Below are 15,586 nucleotides of genomic sequence, written 5' to 3'. Positions count from 1 at the left end.
CCGATCACAGACTGCAGATAAAAGACAATGCCATAAGGAATCCAAGGAAGGAGAAAGATGAGTCTGAGAGATCTCTCTGTGCTGTTAAGTGAGTACAAAATGAGGCTACTTCTGGGATAACAGCATCTCTTCGCACTCGATGCCTCGTTTCTAACAGCTCTGCCTGTCTGCAGCATCATTTTTGTTAGTGAAAAACAACGGATTTATTTATTTATTTTTAGATCACAGATTTTGTGCAGGAGTAGCTGCTATTACTCTATTATTAACCACAGGAATAACCACTCCGCTGCAGTCTCAGAAATTTTATAAACCGAACAGGAACACGCACGTCATCTCGAAGAGAAACGGCCACGCACCCACGGCGAAGCTAACTTGCCTCAGCTACCTCCCACCCAGGTTTGGTACACGCCGAACCACAACATCCCTGCAACACTTCTCACCCACAGATCTCCAAGGCTTTGACGAGTGGGCTCAGTCTGACAGCAGCGGACACACAAGCACGGAGATGGTGAGCGACTGACTCAAAATCACGTAGCAGCCAAAGCAGAGCTGGGAAGAACCAGACCCAGCTACGCTCACGGCTGCACAGGAGCACCCAGGAAAAAGCACACGGATCAGAAGAGAACCTATTCTTAACTCACATCCCTCCCCTACCTCCCCTGGTTACCATTCATCTAAAACCAGCTAAATTCTGAGATTTTGGAAATAATTGTTCATTTAGAACCAAGGCACTTGTGTACCTGCAGGATGTAAGGCTTGTCGGGAGAGCTGAACTCTTCCCAAAATTCCTGTCTAAGAGCACCTGACGTACTGCTCTCACTCTGAAGGGTACGTGGTTCATCGACCAGCTCCAGTTTCCAGAAAGTCTCCTTTCCACGCAGAAACAGAGAGTAAAAATTAAATTGCACGGCCTCATCTGCAGAGGCAAAGCCTGGCACTCGGAGTACTAAAGTGGACATGATTGCATTAGCGTAGCATGGCCAACTGCAAACCTGATTTACCCCAGTTCTTCCACGCTGGTTGTTCCAGAACGAAATATCCTGGCTGTCCACCCCACAAAAGTCCCCCGATGAAAGCTGCAAGCAGGAAATTAGGCTCGTGTTGACTGCCCCTAGCAGCCCACCGTGAGGGACAGAGCTAGAGGGTGGAAGGAGAGCAGAAAGCGAATGCACGTAGCTGAGGGCATGCTGGAGGAAAGACGGGAAAGCAAAGAAAGGAGGGCACTGCAAGACGAAACACTGTTTCATTCAGTCCTTACCTATAAGGGAATGGAAGGGAAGAAACTACCAGAAAACCGTCAGGAGCGACCTCAAACTCGCTGCTAGCAGAGCCCTGGATCAATGGCAAACACCCTCAGGATACGGCAGCACTGCAATGAAAAGCAGCATGATGACGATGCACAGGGAAAGGATACAAGTGTCAAGAGGCAAATTCTGGCAGAGTGGGAAAAAAAAAAAGCCCCAAACTCACACAACGTATTCCTCAGAGTTCCAGTGAAGAAGCTGTATTACAGACATTTTATATTTTCCTTGGGAAAAACAGACCAAATGAAAAGCCTTCGGCATGCTTCAGACGCACAGATGTTTCCTGCCAACCTCTGGCTAAGACCACTTCCATTAAAATCTTGTAATTCATCCACTTCAAGAGGCATCTACGACACCATTTTTGTATTCTGAACAACTACTTCATAACGAGAGACTGAAAAAAGCCTCATTTACAAGAACATTTACGCTTTTTTATTCCAGGATTTTCTTTTAGCAGATGTCACTGTTTCTTTATCCTACTGCTATTTTGTTTCATTCAGTATCTGATATTTTGTTTGTTGGGAAAATATTTGCATTTTTCTAGATTTCAGGCTGAAGTTATCAGCGTTTTTTTAAAAGGAAAGAACAGTTTAGAACACTGCAATTTTCTCAGAAATCAAGTGCTATTATGTTAGGTGAAAGTGGTAACACCAGCATTTCCCTCAAATTTCCCATTGTAATTTTTCCCCCTAGTTATTTAAAGCTCTTCAAGCCCTTAATTATGTGGGGTGATACTTCCAACCCTCGGTGTCTGCCTCGTGCTGCATAGTTTAGGAAGTTTTGATCAAATTCAGTCACTTCAAAGAAAGCAATTAATGAGGAGCGCGCTGTTCAGTAATCTACTTGCAGCATCCCCGTGCTCAGAGCAGACTTCACAGATCCCTGGGACAAGCTTTGTGCTCTTCACCAGGAAAATTCCCAGTTCTTCTCTCCAAATTGTGGAGGAACTACAGCAGCTCTAAGTGGGAAGGAAAGGATCAATGCTTTATCTTTAGATGCAGCAACCGCTACCTTTCTGGTCATCTCTGATCCATAAGGCAGGAGACATCCAGGCACTGCTGAAGAGGTGGCTGGTAGCTGCAATTAGCACTGCTCTTTTAATAAGGCTGGGAAATTTAGGCGTAACAGACAGTTCCTCACCTTTGCAGCAACAAAGGAAAATACTGTCTGAAATATTGGGGTTATTTTTAAACAGGTAACACCACTGGCCACAGATCATCGGGTACTAGCTCCTACACTTTTTTTCCAGAAATAAAGTATTTGGGTATTATCAGTATTCTTTCAAACTAACCCACCCCTAGAGCAGAAGGATACGTTGCTACTTGTTCCGATGCCAAGAAGTCAAAATAGCAGCACGATGCAGACACAAAATGACCTATTGTACCACATCACACCAGCCTACAAAATGCTAGTAAGCCACAAGAGTGCCCTAGCATTTATAAAGGTTTCCTGGTTTGTTGGTAGGATGTGCTTTACTCAGACAAAATAAATAAGTAAATAAATGTTGCTTTCTCTGGACGGCAAAATAGACTTTCCTTCCGGGCAGGAAAAATGCCAGCTTTCAAGACAAAAGAAGTCCTGCCCGTCCTATAACCTTCTCCTACCAGCAACATCACACGCTGGAGACCTGACCTTGCTGCTGCTGCTGCTCTGAGCAGCAAAACTCCCTCTGGCGAGGCAGCACCGCTGCGCCGGGCACTGGAGAAGAGGCCTGTGAAGGTGGCTTGGATGGTTCGGCGTCTGTGCTCAGAAATGATGCCTCTGTACGGAAATACTACAGCCAGATTTCAGCCCCGCACGGAAGAGATTGCCATGGAAACATGCCCCTCGCTGTACCCTCTAGAGTCACCTCTCCTGCGTGGAAAAATCTTCAAACCCACAAACTTTTTATAGCCCTGTGGGGCGACCAGAGGCTTTCAACACAACTCCCAGGCAAGAGGGTTTTATGTGACAATTAAGGGAAAAGAAACCTGAGTAACAACTACGTGCCTGCTTCCTTTCATTTCTTCAAACTGCTGTAAGAAAATAAAGGTAAGGATTTTCAAAGATGAATAGCAGATTAAGAGGATACGTGGCTTACCGTGGCTCCTCAAAATCATTAAATTACCACCCAGCAACATGAATCCCCGATGCATAAACAGCACGGAGGAGTTTTCAAACGCCCGCCTTTCAGGATTACCTTACTGAAAAGCCAAGGGGCACCTGCACTCCTGTAGTAAAACAGCAGCATTAAATTACTAGCTGGATTTTGAAGCACAGATTAGTCTCCATGCAAAATTTAAAGCCACAGATCAACAACTTTCTTACAATTTGGAAAATGCATTGGTTAAAAAAAACGGTATCTGCTTTTCACCTCGTTCTTATCACCCCGGTACAGAGCAATGAGGGAATTATTATTCATTCCTTATGCAGAGCTACATATGAAGAATCAACCTAGCAGTGGCAAAAATTGTCTTTACACAGGCTGCAAGAAGACTCGTAGATTTCTGCCCTCGGGTCCTCAGACACCCCACGCCACGCGCTGACACCCCTGCCTGGGGAGGGACCGCGTGAATTCCTGTGCTCTCGCCTGGTAGTGCTGCATCCCACATCTTGAGAAAACACCGAGGGCAAGTAATTTAAGTACACAGATAGGGAAATACAATGATCCTTTCCCGCATTCACTCTACACAAGTACTTTTAATGAGGCCAAAGAAAGTAATGTGCTGTTCCAGATCTGCGAGCAGCTCGCGGGAAGGAAACTGCCTTGTCTGGAATCCCAGCACCTATCCCCTTCTGGGGCACCTGCAGAAACAAGGTGCTGCAGGGCAGGAACCCACAGCGTCCCCCTGTCCCTTGGGAAGCTCTCTCAGAGCCACCTAGCACTGCTGCCCCTACCAGTTATTTGGGGTGAGTTCTGGCAATTTTCTTCAAGTATCACTACACGAGATCGGGCATAGATGCTGCAAAGACAAGAGCCAACTGTTAGGCAGATATCCTACAGGAAAACCGCGTGCTTTTTTGCAGTGGGTGGCATAAACTCGTCCCCCTGCTGACACCCAGGATAAGAGCCTGGCCTTGCCACGAGCCCAGGGCAGCGCTGGGCAGGGCCAGGCCGCGAGGGCAGCACGCAAAGGCCAGGCCGCTGCCACACCACACGCGGGCTCCCGCACGCCTTCCCCCACGGCTGAGTCACTCGGATCATACATTTTAAACCTCAGCCTCCCAGTTACTATAACAACTTAATGGATTTCTTTTTGATGTTATTAATTGCGTTCAGTTTAATCTGCTCGTGCTGGCTGTTGGAGGAGGCACGGTGTGATAGCTTCTGCTTGCAGGGGCCTTCGCGTTCCTGACTCCAACACTCAGGTGCCCCCCCATAAATCTCCTTCCACTGAGGTAAGGAAATGCTCGTATTCCCTCTGTACAGACCTCAGGATAGAAAGAAACCTTCTTTTTTTCCTGTAACCGAGTTAGCTGCCTGCGATGAATGCTGGAAAGCTGTACCCTCAGCTGTATTTCTGCGGTACATTCGGAGCAGTTGGAACCTGGCTGCAAGCAGCATTTATAATGCATCCCAGAAGGAAAAAACGAGCACTTCGCAAGCAAAACTACCGAGCACAAGCAAAGCAGCGGTCAGAACGTTTCATTAGGGCACCTTTGCAGCCTCAGGGTACGGATGGGCAGGCCTCTGCTGCTGGAAGGGGCAGGGAACGCCTTAACCACGAGGCAAACCCCAGGTTCAGGAGCATCGCAGTCCGGCGGAGAACCCTGCACGACTCGGGAATAAAGCATCCGCGCTCCTCTCTCCGTTCAGGTTTATCCTTTTTAGCTGTGGAGAGTGGGGCTGCATTTATCCGCAGAGCCATTGCCACACATCATTCAGGATAATTTTAACCCCACAGACATATGGAGAACACTCCTTTCACCCTCCTCTGCAGAACAAGCAAAGAGGATTGGATCCTACAGACTTTCCACAGGGAAGAAACCTTCTCTAGAACTCTAAATTAAAAAGAAATATATCATGGAAACAATAACGGTTGATTATATTTACAGTGTAAAAACATGCACAACATTTTAATCAAGTACCCAATGGCAAATATGAGAACACAGGGCAAATAATTTTATGCTGCTTGCAATTATTTTTTTATTATTTCAAACTTCTAATTTCTAAGAATTTAATTACCCTGATTACAATGGGCACTTCTTAGACACCTACGGGTACCCTTTTAAAACCTATTATTGTAACCATATTTTTTAAAAAATCAAGGAATATGTCTGGAGTAAAAACCAGTGTGAAGCAGCTCTGCATGCACACGACTGCACTTCACAGCATCAATCCTTCTGCAGCTTGCTTGCTCCGAGACACAGTATCAGTAACGAAAAATAAAAAGGGTTTGGTTGCCTGAAACGCATACGGTTTCATGGAGAAAACCTGTTTAACAGAACCACAAAGATCTGGTACAAGTGTAGGAATAGAAGGAATGTGTTCTGGAGCAGCGTTGGGAATAATGACTAGCTGCAGCTGTATTTATCCTGAAGTACTGGGGAGGGGACTGCCAAGTCTCCAAGGAGCAGCAGGCCTTAGGATGGTTCTAAAGCTACCCCTCACAAGTTTTCCCAGATCCACAGCTAATTCTCAGACTGGAAGATGCCCTGCAGTGCTCAGAGCACCGTAAGGTACTGAACAGAAGGTTGAGGTGCAATAGCTCGTGGCACACCGTTCATTTCCCAACCGGGAGAGGCGTAGATGCCGCAGAGTAGCTACTGCCCCCTGCATTGCCCCTTCAACCCAGCCTTTTTACCTGGCTGCGATCCACCTCTTTCAAAGAGCATCGAGCAACCAGATGTGAAGCCCAGCATACCCCATGCAAGCAGATTTACAAAGACGCGCCCGGAGCCGGCAGCACTGCGGCTGTAGAGGTGGAGGTTTCCATTTCGGTTCACCATTTCTGTTCTGTTTCTGCACTGTAATCCGGGAAAGCAAGCGCTGGTGCCTACGGACACACAGGTCTTTGATCCATTAGGGCAGCCACAAGACCTACCAAATAAAGAAGCAATTAGCCATCTCCGCGGAGTAAAATGGAAAAAGTTACAGCAAGAACCACTCCAGGGATTGCACCGCGTTGTTGCAGCCCGATCAGACAGCGAACTGTGGGAAGGCAGAAGGGCGTTTTTCCTTGGGAGCTGGTGGCAGGGGCTCTCTCTGAGACATTCAGCGCAGAAAGGAGAGCCCTAAAAGGTGAGCGCAGCGGCAGGAGACCCATCACAACCACTACCTGCTGTGAAGGAGTAAAGGAGAATGCGTGCTTGTGCAGGTGGAGAGGCGCGTGGAGCTGATCCATTCCACGGAGAGTTGTGTAGAAGATGTCTTCTGCTTGTTCCTTACTTCATAAATAAAGCAACGTAGCTTGCAAAACTGCGCAGTAAATTCCAGCAATTCCTCCTGGTAATGAGGACAACAAGCAAACCCCACAGCACTAACAGCTCACACCACAAAGGAGAAGCAATATTTAACGTAGCAAAATCTGCCAAGGATTTTTACTGATGGGCACAAAGTCAACAGGAGCTTGCTTAGGACTAAGCTACCATTTTTTAATCCCAAAGCTTCTCTATTTTTACATTAGTCTGAAATAAAAACGTATCTTTTACTTAGCTGGCTCTTCCCCACTTCCATTACACATGAAGCGGGGAATTAATTTCCATTCCAGTAACTCAGCAGGAGTCCTGCATCAGAACACTACCAGGCTTGTACTTGCACACACGTAGACTAGTACTCGTACCAAACATTTTTCACACTTATACTGAACGATTAAGAAACAGGGAAAGATGCTAGAGCAATGCATCTTTATACCTCCTTCCAGTTAGCTATCCGCCTGTGTATTTATCTGTGACCTGATTATTTTTCTTCCTTAATAAACGTATGTTTTCCTGTGAAATTGTCAATAGGATCCAGAAGCACGCTAAGCAACAGGTAAACAAGCATTTCTTTTTATAGTTCTTACGCTTGATTGGATTTGAACACTGCTTCCTTCTTGCCTTTCTGAGAAAAGGCATTTAAAGTGTTCAATTTCTATTTGAATCGATTCACCGGTGACCCACAAGCTGCCTGAAAATAAATTAATAGTCTTGCGGCTCCTCGAAAAGTTACAGAAATGAATGAAAACTAATGAAAAACGTGAAAATGCAGAGGGGCCCAACTCCCCTACGGGCAGGGGAAGCGTTATTCAGACGGCAAGCATCACGGCAGATCTGTAACCGTACAGGCAGGGGATTTCGGGACACCAAAACAGTATGCACAGGCCGAAAGCAAACGTAAAGCCCAGGATGGAAAAAGAAGATCAGCGTTTTGTAGAAGTGCCAGGCTCCTAATCAGTCTGCATATTTGAAGTTAATGGCCTTCATCCAGAGGTCTGCCGGCTGCGTATGTACCTAATTCATTAGCAAAGTGCACTGGTGAAGATTTATAGCAGGAATTTCTGAAGGAATTTTAGTACAAAATTGAGAGAGAGAAAACTAAACTTGGGCATGCTCACTTCCCACCCTGTATGCCTGGGGAAAGGAAGTGGGGAAGGGGACCCTAAGAACTATTATGGCAGAATGTTAATTGTTATGATAGCAGGAGGCCACTTGCCCAGGCTTTTTGACAATGTACCTCTTTTGGAGCTGTCTCAAGCAAGAATCCTTCCTCAGAACCTCGGGGTTAGCAGGCAGGATGCTGCTACACGTGATCCAACCGTGCACTCTCCTCTCTTTGCACTCCTCCTCCCCACCAAGACTCTCTGGAGAGCATCTAGGGCTTTCAAGTATGGCAATGCTGGAACAAGTTTCCTGCTCTTCCCTGAGGATCCTAAAAGATACACCCTAAATACCCAGAGAGGTTTCTTCAGCAAGAAGAGAAGCAATTCTGGAACCAAACCTGACAAAGTAACACTTCCCATCCTGGTTCTCAATGTTCTTTGCCTCCCATCCCAGAATAGCTGGTGTTGCTGCGAACCGGAACGCCACTAGCCATTCTCAGATGAAAAATGGGGAATCTCGTGCTCATTCGGTGACAATTTTCCAAGCTGATGTCTCTAGTGACTGCACATGTTACGTGTGGATGCCTTTTCCTCAAGTGGAATGACCAAAATAGGTAACAGTGGGTTTAGATCTTGCAGCACAAGCAGGCAGCATGATATTTATGATTAGTATTCCTGAGCACAGCGTGCAGCAGGAGAATCTGATTTTCTTTGAACAGAATCCCATCAAACAGAGCAGCTTCACCCTGAAGGTTTCCATATGTTTTATACTGATTTTCTTCTCAAGAGCTCTTGTGAGGTTGGATCATTTTCTGTTTCTTATTTGGGCTTGTAGTTTGAGAAATGGTTACTCCCAAGGATTAATCATTTCAGATTCCCCTCTTCCTGAAGTTCCTGTTTTCACTATTTATAAGCACTCTTGAACGTATCCCTGCTGCAAGGAGCTCCGTTCCCAATTTATCCTTCACATTTAACAAGTGCTCTGGCAACTTCAGAAGGTTCTTCTGGTACTCTCTGTTGAAGTGGTACACAGTCTATTGCTTCCTCGAGCAATTACTGAGTTACAAAAGCATGAATGAAACAAAAATCAATTGCAAGAACTTGTTTTTCAATCTGACTACAGTACCGTGACTTCATCCGATGCTCTGAAGCCATTTTTCACTGGGTGTCCACCGCGCAGGCAGAGAGCATTCAGCCCACATCAATCTGCATGACTCAGATATTGAACTTCGTTAAGCAGCGACATGGCTAGAGCAGGTTCTCCACATCAAGATTTCTCTCCTTTTTTTTTGAGCTTTTCAGAGTTTACATCCCCAAACTGATCCTGTATGTCCGTGAGAGAACTCTGCAGCTCCAGCAGCTCCCAGACCTGGGCACGCTGCAGCCAGCCTTGCTGTTTGGGTTAATTTCCAGAAGAAACATTGCCTCTCGTGTCTGTCAGTGGCACCTGAGTTCACTTGGAACCCCAGGCAAAAACAAAAATGAAAGCAGCACGGTTATTTATTCTAGCACAGAAGAGGCTCAATTTCTTGTTTACAAGTTTACAAACGCTGCTATAAAGGAGAAGCACTTAAAAGAATACCGAGGAGGAAACCCTGGCGCTGAGCTCTCACTCCTTTGCAGCTTCTTCACACTATCTTTGTCTGCAAAAACCATGTAACCACCCCAGCAGATTCCTGCCAACAGGGCGCGTCGCGCTGGGGTTTTAGAGAAACGATCAGCATCCCTTGGCCTCCTACATGTCATCTCTGAGAGGTGACTTACAAAGCTACCCTATGGCATCAGCAATCAGCTGCTCCCCCGTCTGCCGTGCCTGCCCGGCTCTCTGCAGTCTTGAGACCATATTGTTTGCCTGAATTTGCTTTAGATGACTTCTTCCTCTCCGCTCTTACTGCTTCGTTACTCGCAGAGCAGAGCTTCTACTCAGTACTCTGTTTCACAACATATGCTATGAATGTCTTGTGCAAAATCATTCTTTCCCTGCAAGCACCACACCAACCAGCCCTGTCCTACTTGGTGCAAGTTTAAAAATACGTCTTACAAAAGGGTGTTAGTTCCTGCTGCCTGGTAACCTTTTTAGCCAGCCTTTTATTACCTCTCACGCGTTAACCACAGCCATTCCACTTCTGCCGCCGCTCACTAATGCTTCACCGTCGCAAGGCATGCTTTTTGCCACAAATAGCCACTGTTCCCTGCAAAATCTGCTGCCTATAATCAGGTCAAAAGAAGGGTATTATCAGCTGTGCTGCCAATAATTAGAGAGCAAATGAGTACACGTCAGCTGTTGAGCAGCTAAGTCAGGTCAGTTTAATGCTCTCAACAGGCAGCTATTTGCAAATGAAGTGTATTTCAGCAAATGGTACTCAAAGAATTCCTCCAAAAGGGCATCTCACAGTGGTGCTCCCAGTGAAATGCAGCCTAGGCCTTCAACATAACGCAAAGCCACAGAGGAGAGCTTCCATCCTCTTCTGTGCATCAGTAAGGAATTAAGGATGCCCCAAGAAACAACAAGACCGGCCAGCTCAACTTCTGGATGCATTGCAAAGGATCCTGGTGGCCCCTGTTGCTCTGCTGTTACCAACTCACATAACACATGAATTAATGTGCCGTACCCTGAAACACTGGTATTTCACCAAGTTACCTACAGCCCAGAGGAAAAGAGAACTGCTGTAGGATTTCTTGCAAAAATCACAGGGGCCTTCAACAATCTGAAATCAAAAGGTCCTCTGAGTCAACTTACATTTCAACTACAAAACGAACCTTTAAAAGACTCGACCAGCTTAGTGTTGTCGTTCTCAGAGAATGGAAAACAAAGAGAGGGAAAAATAATCTGTGAAGAATAGTACCAAGGATTTAAATCCATCAACATTATAAACACTCATGGAGCTTGCTGCTCTTCAGGACCAAGCTCACCCTCCTGCAAGAGCCGGGCAGAGCACTCCTCGGGCTCCAGGTTTCCGAGGCACTTTCCCCAGCCAGGTTTGGAGCAATCTCTCAGGTGCACGGCCCAAACGGGGCAGCTGTGTGGTGTCCAGAGCTGGGCAGTGCACGTCCCCCAGGGGCAGGACGCTGCAGCTGAACTCATTCGGGTCTCAGAAGAGAACATCCACGTTTATTCCTAACGCTAAAGCCAGCAAGGCAGGGAGCAATCAGCTGGGCTTACCGGCAGGTTTGACCACGATCTAGTCAAGCCTTATATTCTGAGGCATTTTTCCCTGTTGGTATCAGTCCCTATGGAAAGACATGATCCACTTGCCAACTCCTAACCCCAGTTTTAACCATACTCCAAGTTGCTGCAGCACTTCTACAAATTCTACACAGAAGGAAAAGAAAAAAAAAACACCTCAACTCGTGCCGGATCTCACCTGTTTTCCAGTGGCTTTATATGCGGGACAGTGCTGAACTCTCAGGTACTTCTTCCCACCAAAATCTCTGGTAGCTTCACAGAAACCAAGCCCCAGTTCCAAACCCTCACTAGCATCCATTTACCTCCCAACCCATCCCAAGCCCACTGTCTGGTGGCGAGGCCACATCCTCTCTGCTCCCTATGCAGAACCTGGCAATAAATTCACTGCCTGTGGTCCCGTTTCCTCGGTCCTAGCCCTACAGTCTGACTTTCTGACCCCAGTTTTGAACCATGCCTTCCTGCTAGCACCGTGGGGCTCGCAGCACAGGATGCATCAGCCCACAAAGCAGCAGCACCACACCAACCCCATGACTCATCCGTGCAACAAAAACCAACCGGGGAGCCGACGGCGCCGACCTTCGCGTTAGCTACGGAGGCTCTGTTGGATCTAGGAGGGAAAAACAAGCAGACAAAACAACAGCAAACACCACACAGAGAAAGGAGAGGGAGAAAAAGACAGCTGCGTGTGACTTTTCCGGATCTTCCTCCCCTGAGTTAATATTAAGACGAAGTGTGTTGTTGGTGAGGAAACGCCCAACGCGGAGCCCACACGTGCACCGACAGAATTACACTTTTTAAGCATCTGAATAGCCACAGCTCTAATCCATCATGATCCACTCATCCATTTCCCACCGCTGACAGTAGTGCCAGATGCTGCAACAGGAAGCGCAAGAAATTCCACTGCAGGCAGGCACTGAATAATCTGCTCTCTAGAAAGTTTCCTCCCAGCCTTGTTTCTCTGAGACTGGCTTCAGCTACAAAGGACAGACATTTACATCTTTTCTAACGCTCCAAAATCGTCTGTACTGTTTGCAAAGCTTTGCATATTTCTGGACTCTTCTGTGATTTACAGAACTGATTTTGGATCCGGCCAAGTCCCGTGCTTCCAGAACTCGCTGGCAAACAGTCCTTCAATCTAATTCCACAGCTCATAAAAAAAATGAACGGTCGTGAATCTTCCCAATTCCACCGCATGCCCACTTTTTCTTGTATATTGCCAGGAAAAAGGTTCTGAACCCACCTTCTCTATACCATCACCCTACTCTGTTAACCTCATTAAGGGATATACTCCCAAATATCTTGAGATGTGATGGCACCTAGGGCTTGCAGACGAACAGAACCGGTGGAATTGCACAGAACAGCTCCAAGGGAAACGCGAAGCAGGCCTTTCACGCATATTTTTAGCAAGCAGAGTGATACTATCAATTTAATCCCTTTTTTTCTTTTTTTTTTTTTAAACAAGCTTTTAGAGCTGGAGAATATTTTCATAATTAAGGAGCTCGGTTAAAATATTTTACCTAAACCAGCTACACAACCATGCCTCTGCATTGCCTGAAACCAAAACATTACCGCAGCAAGAATCTGAAAGTGAAGCTGACAAATTATTTTAATTCTCTAAACTGGGAGAAATGCAGAAAGAAAAAAAAAAAAAAAAAAAGAGCATGAGTAATAACATCAGATTAATACCCTTTTGCCTTAGAAGCAATATTTAATACATGCAGACACACATTTGTTTGCAATAGCCTTCCAGTTCAGGGGAGTTCTTTCCTGTCGTCAGCCCCATGCCTTTCCAATAGTTTTTCTTCCATCTGCTGAGGCTATATTTATCCCGCTGTCATAATTATACAATTTCATTTACTGATGCAGCCAGTGTGAAGACCAGCACGCTTTATTTCCTGCGCTCCAGACAGTTCATTTAAACAAATAAAGGTGTCTCTCCACACCATTTTGCCACTCTTTTCCTCAACGCACAAGAACAACCACGTCTGTGCTGTGAAGTTCCCGTACGCCGACACCACGAGCCCATTACACACAGAGCAAGCGGTGCCAGCCGTGCAATAAACCCCGCTCGCGCTGTGCAAGCATGGGAAGTTACACATCACAAAACAGAAGCTGAAGAAAGTTCTGAGAGCTTTCCTTTCTGGATGCTGGCTGCTAACCGCCTGCTCTGCGAACGAACACGAAATTAGGGAAGTGGCCTTAAAAGGGGCACAGCAATGCAGAGGGCACTTCCAGGCAGCACAGCTGCCAGGCGCATTTTCTACACCACGTCCAAAACCAGATGCACTGCAGTGCACATCAGCTGGACCTGACTTCTTCCTGCTAATTACTGTACACTCGTAATAACTATGCACTGTACTATTACAAAGAACCCAGAGGAGCCGTAGCGATAGCTTGCGCTGCTTGGATCACCCCGAGGCAGCTTTGTGTGGGTAAAGCGAGTCATCCCAACTGGCCAAGTTACCAGCGCCAAAAACTTAGGAAGGATTTGATGATTCTGCCCAGGGTTACCCATTTTAAATACAGAAGATGGTTGATTGTAGCGCCTTTTAAATACGACTGCTGTTCATAGAGACGATTAGTCAGCTCATCTGTTATAAGCTTCCTGATAGAGCCGTAAGGCTCTTCAGTAAGGATTTGAATATTGAAGGAGAGGCCGACGTGCGAGTTCCGAATTGTTGGGAATCACCGAGGTGGCTGGGGAGGAACGGGAAGGTCCGGGACAAAGCTGGCACAAAGTCAGCACCTAAAAGAGAACGGGATGTATTTGCAGCACCCTATTTGCTACCAGAAAGTGAGAAAAGGGTCCAAAACAGCACGGGACCAGGATTTGGTTGACTTACTACGTGTGTGACACTGTATTCTGAGCTTGAACTTTGCCCCTGGGCGCAAGTTCAACCTCAGCACGTTTTTGGAAGCAGCAGCCAAGCAAGGCTGAATCTTGTATTTTAGTTCAGGTTCAGATTTAAACATCACATTAAAATGGTTTACTGGAATCCAAGATGTCCAAAGACGGGAATAAAACAAGGTACAGATGTAGCTTGGCGTACCTGACCAGGCAGGTGGAAACACACTGAGGCAGATCAGATGACATGAGACACAGACAGGCAATTACTATGAATAATCTGCTATATGCAGCCAGTATACTTAATAGCCTACGAGGAAAGCACTCCTTGTACTAAAGAGCTTAGGGTCTCGATGAGTTATAAACCAGAGATTTGTTTACAATCTGGCCACCACCTCTGCAGCTGATTGCGAGGGACGCAGCAAACAAGGCCCTCGCTCAAAGCCGTGTAAGAACTTCTCTGGGTCGCTGGATTTAAAACCTGCAAATGCAATTATTCGGCTTATTCACTGTCGCTTCCTCTGGACATCTGAGTTTCAGAGAGGAAAAAATACAACCCGCGGTAGGCATTCTGCTGCTAAGGGAACACTGAAATCTACCAGGACTTCTCTCCTCAGCACAGGTGGCCGCTGGGGATACCCTGCTAAGGAGCTGGAGCCTCTCGGGGCCCATTTCCACCCTTCGCCCTCGGGCAGGAGCAGAAGGCAGCACCGCTGGGGCTGTGAGGCCCTGCCCTGGGCAAGCACCAAACTTCCCGAGCCTCTGGGTGCTGAACTGAGGGAAGGAGGCAAACAAATCCACACAAACCACCCGCTAGCCAACGTGGTGCATAGCAGCAAAGCCTAGAAGAGAAAACGCCACAGAGAAATCAACGTGGGGAGCCCTGACCTGAGAAAAAGGGCCGCAGGGTCCCTCTAGCACCGTCCCCTTGAGGTGGCAGGTACATGTGGCCGCGCTCCCCGGCCTCGGGGACGCGACGGCGGCGTGCGGCGCTCAGCCCTGGCACCCCCTTCCCTCCACAGCTCCCGAAACGATTCCAGCAGAACGCTTGAAACAAAAAAATAAAACACATCCCCCCCCCCCCCCCCCCCCGCCCCTTAAATAAATAAATAAATAAAAACTACCAATTCCCAATGCCAGGCGACTCCACGCCACCAAACTTACCGAAACCGCCGAAAACAACCCGCGAGCCACTACGGCGTGTGCCCGCCCAGCCGGCGGAGGGCAGCCCGCAGGGGGCCGGCAGCCCCCGGCCCCGCCACCCCCGGCACCCCCAGCCCCGAGCACCCAACCCCGGGGGACGGCGGATCCGGAGGGCGCTTACCTCCGCCGGCAGCCCGGCGTGGTGCCCGCGGGGCTGAGCCCGGCTCGCCGCGGGGCTGGGCTCGCCCTCAGCCCGCCGCCGCTCCTCAGGGGCTCCGCCGCTCCTCACCGCCGGCAATGGCAGCGGCGGAGCTACCGGGGCCAGCACCGCCTCGGCCGCTCCGCTCCTCTCCCTCCGCTCCGCTCCGCTCCCCGGCCGCGGGCTGCCGGCAGGCAGCGGCGCCTTCCCCCGCGGCCGCGGGGCGGGCTCGCCTCAGCCCCGGCAGGCGGCGGGAGGGGCGAGCGCCGCCCGTGAGGAGCGCGGCGGCCACGGCCGGGGCGGTGCTGCCGGCCTCGGGCACGGCCGGAGCCCTCACGCCGGCACTCGGCCCGCCGAGGCCGGAGCCCCCCCGGTGGTACCTGAGGGGCGCCGCGAGGCCTGCGCTGT

At 48.2% G+C, this 15,586-nt stretch overlaps 1 protein-coding gene across 2 annotated transcripts in view; it reads right to left on the bottom strand.

Moving 5' to 3' along the window:
- LOC118170662 (cAMP-specific 3',5'-cyclic phosphodiesterase 4B-like) overlaps positions 1–15,307 on the bottom strand; it is a 145,407-nt gene extending 130,100 nt beyond the window's left edge. For both annotated transcript variants that reach the window (XM_035333083.1, XM_035333082.1), the window contains exon 1: positions 15,161–15,307. The gene's annotated coding sequence lies outside the window, so the exon portion shown is untranslated. The remainder of the gene's footprint in view (positions 1–15,160) is intronic.
- Between the last annotated feature and the right edge of the window lie 279 nt (positions 15,308–15,586).

Source organism: Oxyura jamaicensis, chromosome 8 (genome assembly GCF_011077185.1).
Source record: "Oxyura jamaicensis isolate SHBP4307 breed ruddy duck chromosome 8, BPBGC_Ojam_1.0, whole genome shotgun sequence".
In the NCBI taxonomy this organism is placed as follows: domain Eukaryota; kingdom Metazoa; phylum Chordata; class Aves; order Anseriformes; family Anatidae; genus Oxyura; species Oxyura jamaicensis.
Note: the sequence above shows the minus strand (reverse complement) of the source record. Positions and strands in the feature narration are given on the sequence as shown.